The sequence below is a fragment of the Berghia stephanieae genome, chromosome 14 (genome assembly GCF_034508935.2).
Source record: "Berghia stephanieae isolate SIO BIC M18660-M18661 chromosome 14, UCSD_Bste_1.3, whole genome shotgun sequence".
Lineage (NCBI taxonomy): Eukaryota > Metazoa > Mollusca > Gastropoda > Nudibranchia > Aeolidiidae > Berghia > Berghia stephanieae.
In genome coordinates, this window is record NC_088373.1 from 33,478,893 (window position 1) to 33,483,892 (window position 5,000).

Consider the following 5,000-nt stretch of genomic DNA (forward strand, 5'->3'; position numbering starts at 1 on the left):
TTGTGATCAGAATGTGTAAAAGTCAAAACATAATCTAATTTGTAATGTTTTTTTTTCTTTCCTCTTGGTACGCTTTTATTTTCGTCGGACACATATTTCATAAGGGCGTCCGCTATTCTTCCGATAGTTTAGAGCCAGTTACTAAGTTACCATGCGTCATTACGAGGGAAGTGACGTCACGACTGTTGAAGCGTATTATGCTGGGCAACTAACTTCGCGGCATTTGTCTGTTTTGAACCCGTGAACAAAAGAAGTCGGGTAGGGCGGGTCAAGATGACATAGAGTTTGAACCCCCCCCCCCCCCCTTTTTTTTTTTGAGTGGTGGATAGCCCACACGCTAGAGTCACGCTCTCCCCAGCCAGGACGAGTTGTCATATCAGTAAAGATCCCGGGTACGAGCCCCATTCGCCGCCGCAATTTTTAAAAATTCTCTACTGTCTTCTGGCACTTTTCTACTCACTTCATATCTTGTTATAATAGGTATCCCACCTTCTGATTGATTATCTAACATCTAAATTATTAGTCCTTCGAAGGGCTGGTTTGGAAACTAAAGAGTAAAAGTCTAATTTCGAAAATTATCTTCCCTATTTGAGTTTATAAATTTGAGTTAGTTTTCAGGACTCGATTTGTTGGACACCATGACAGGTTCAAACATCGTGTAGTCTAACAGAAAGGGGAGACTATTGACGTGGTGAAGACGCTTCATTACTTCCGTGCTTTATTCTTGGATCATTATTATTGCATATATAAATCATAAATGGTATATTACAGGATTCCTTCATCTGTTTGTATTCAGTAAACGAGTTACTTTTATCGAGCCCAATAACACAACAGGCTTATTAACATTAATATAATTATCATCATCATTATTATTATTATTATTATTATTATTATTATTATTATTATTATTATTATTATTATTATTATTATTATTATTATTATTATTATTATTATTATTATTATTATTATTATTATTATTAGTATTATTATTATTATTATTAGTATTAATATTAATATTCTTCTCCTTCTTCATCTTCTTCTTCTTCTTCTTCTTCTTCTTCTTCTTCTTCTTCTTCTTCTTCTTCTTCTTCTTCTTCTTCTTCTTCTTCATCTTCTTCTTATTTTATTATTATTATTATTATTATTATTACTATTATTATTATTATTATTATTATTATTATTATTATTATTATTATTATTATTATTATTATTATTATTATTATTATTATTATTATTATTATTAATTATTATTATTTATTATTATTATTATTATTATTATTATTATTATTATTATTATTATTATTATTATTATTATATTATTATTATTATTATTATTAATTATTATTATTATTATTATTATTATATATATTATTATTATTATTATTATTATATTATTATTATTATTATTATTATTATTATTATTATTATTATTATTATTATTATTATTATTATTATTATTATTATTATTATTATTATTATTATTATTATTATTATTATTATTATTATTATTATTATTATTATTATATTTATTATTATTATTATTATTATTATTATTATTATTATATTATTATTATTATTATTATTATTATATATTATTATTATTATTATTATTATTATTATTATTATATTATATTATTATTTTATTAATTATTATTATTATTATTATTATATTATTATTATTATTATTATTATTATTAATTATTATTATTGTTATTATTATTTTCCATGGAATAAAATATTCTATGTGTTCTATGTGTTTTCTATTGACCACCAGGGCGACTTTATTGCTTCCATCGAAACCAAGGGCTACTCAGAAATGAGCGCTCAAACTCAAAAAGAATATGAGGATCCTTATCTAGATCAGGTTAGTCACGACAATAAAACGGAAATTGACACAAGGAGACATTATTGTATGTCAACGTACACTTATATGTAGGTCTAATAGTCCAATTTCTATTTGGGCTTATTGTTGTAATGGAACTCTTTTTTTAAATGACGTAAAATATTCTCCGTTACAACAATTTTAAACAAGGGACACTTATGTGTAGGTCTAATAGCCCACTTCCTTTTGGGCTCATTGTTGTAATGGAACTTTTTTTTTTAAATGACGTAAAATATTCTCCGTTACAACAATGTTAAACAAGGGGACACTTATGTGTAGGTCTAATAGCCCACTTCCTTTTGGGCTCATTGTTGTAATGGAACTCTTTTTTTTTTTAAATGACGTAAAATATTCTCCGTTACAACAATGTTAAACAAGGGGACACTTATGTGTAGTTCTAATAGCCCACTTCCTTTGGGCTCATTGTTGTAATGGAACTCTTTTTTTAAAATGACGTAAAATATTCTCCGTTACAACAATGTTAAACAAGGGACACTTATGTGTAGTTCTAATAGCCCACTTCCTTTTGGGCTTATTGTTGTAATGGAACTCTTTTTTTAAATGACGTAAAATATTCTCCGTTACAACAATGTTAAACAAGGGACACTTATGTGTAGGTCTAATAGCCCACTTCCTTTGAGCTCATTGTTGTAATGGAACATTTTTTTTCAATGACTTAAAATATTCTCCGTTACAACAATGTTAAACAAGGGGACACTTATGTGTAGTTCTAATAGCCCACTTCCTTTTGGGCTCATTGGTGTAATGGAACTCTTTTTTTTTAAATGACGTAAAATAATGTCCGTTACAACAATGTTACACTCTGCCCATATGAAGATTCGGATGTCAGTCTGCATGTGTTAGATCAAACTTATAACTTGAAATTGACATATTCGGGTAATTAGTTAACTCAGGTTTAAAATCAATAATTCTATTTAGACAGGTTTGTTTCGCCAACGTAAAGATATATTTTTTCCTATTAACGAAAGAGTGAAAAACGACATGCCTCGTATGGGAACAAAAAAAGCATCTCCATTTTCACTCTTTCGTCCATATTTTACGATCACCGACTTCAGGCAGCTCCTACCGTTTTCTATCTCTCAGTTTTTTTTCCTATTGTGATGAATATTTGACTTAAAAATTCTTTTAGGCTTTGAATTGACTCCACATAATTCAACACACATACTCTCTCTCTCTCTCGCTCTCTCTCTCTCTCTCTCGCTCTCCTTCTCTCTCTCTCTCTCTCTCTCTCTCTCTCTCTCTATATATATATATATATATATATATATATATATATATATATATATATATATATATATATATATTAATATTATATATATATATATATATATATATATATATCTATCTAGTTTATTATGTATCCATTTATCTATACTTTAATATATCTCTAACGCTGACCTTCTCTTTCTCTAATTACCAATCTGTCTATCTATTTATCTTTCTAGCTATTTAACTATATCTCCCTATACCTATCTTTCTATCTCTTTTTGGTATATCTTTTGTATTGCAAACGTTCTATCCATATGTCCTTCTATCTTTCTATTGATAATATATATTCTATCCATACACCGGACCTATCTTTCTTTATATCTATGTATATCTATCCGACAAATTCGACAAATGGATGATGCCAAGTCTGCAAAGATAGATCATCATCAAGCCCTACTGCAACCTCCTCGTGGTGTCGAACGGTAACAGGTCAAGCTGGCCAACTGCAGAGGGCGACAAGAATAGGCAATGGCAAACCATTCTTGTAACTTTGCCGAGTTAACTGCATGAATAAGTCCAAAAAGTCAAACGGTGACAGCGTAAAGGGGAGCATGTTTTCACGGAAGACTGCTGCCTCGCTCGGTTGGGAGCGTGATGTTCGTCAGGTCACACCGAACCGTCAGCCAGTTACTAGGCGAAATAAATTTAACAAATGTGACAAAACCAAAATTGGGACATGGAATGTCAGGACCTGTGCCCAAAAAGGAAAACTAAACAACATTCTAAAAGAAATGAAACGGCTCCAAATAAATATTCTTGGCCTGGCAGAGATGAGATGGAAAGAGCAGGGAACCATGTCAAAACAAGAAAACAACACGACATATAAGATCATATGGAGTGGTGGAACCTGTTTCCAAAAAGGAGTAGGGATGATCTTAGACCAAAAATCAACCAAATTTTACAAAGGGCACGTAGCAATCTCAGACAGAGTTTTGCTGGTTAAGCTAAGAGGACCTGTAGTTGACACCAATATTATTCAAGTTTATGCACCAACAGAAGAGGCGACAGATGCATATATGACAGAGTTTTACCATTCACTAGACAAAGCAAAACGAATGTGTAAATCACAAGAAGTCCTTATGGTAATGGGGGACCTAAATGCTAAGATTGGCAGAGGCAGAGATGGTGACATAATCGGACCACATGGACTCGGAGACAGAAATGAACGAGGAAACATCTGGGCAGATTGGTGTAGAGCAATCACCAGGGGACAGAGCAAGGAACCAGATAGACTTTATAGCAGTATCATCAAGATTCAGAAATGGCATATTAAATTGCAAAACCTACCCAGGCGCCGATGTAGACAGTGACCATGTCCCAGTTGTTTGTACAGTAAGGATAAAGTTTAAAGCTATTCAGAGAACAGCTGGTAGAATAAAGAGGGATTACAGGTTATGCAAAGACAATGGCATACAAACAAAAATGAGAGAAGAATTTGAAAATGCACTCATGATACAAAGCCAAAGTGAACCTGATAACGAAAAATGTGAAAAACAATTTGATATATTCCAAAAGTGTGTCAAAGCAACTGCAGAAAAACATTTACCAATAGCTCAAATAAACAGCAAAAAGGAATGGATGACAAATGAAATTCTAAACCTATTTGAAGAAAGACGAAAATGCAACAGAGGGTCTGCAGAATACCAAACATTGAACAACCACATTAAATCCAAATGCATCGAGGCACACGAGAACTATCTAGACTGGAAATGCTGCGAAATCGAAAGAGAATACAAACCCAACCCCCAACAAGCTCACCAAAGAATAAAAGAACTATCAGGGAAAAGGAAAAGCAAAGCAGCAGGAAGTTGTATCCAAAACAAACAAG

General features: G+C 31.4%; 1 long non-coding RNA gene across 2 annotated transcripts in view; it reads left to right on the forward strand.

Annotated features, from left to right (window-relative positions):
• The window catches only part of LOC144959701 (uncharacterized), a 22,007-nt gene that overhangs the window by 14,380 nt on the left and 2,627 nt on the right, over positions 1-5,000 (forward strand). For both annotated transcript variants that reach the window (XR_013642656.1, XR_013642657.1), the window contains exon 4: positions 1,775-1,864. This is a non-coding gene — a long non-coding RNA (uncharacterized LOC144959701). The remainder of the gene's footprint in view (positions 1-1,774; positions 1,865-5,000) is intronic.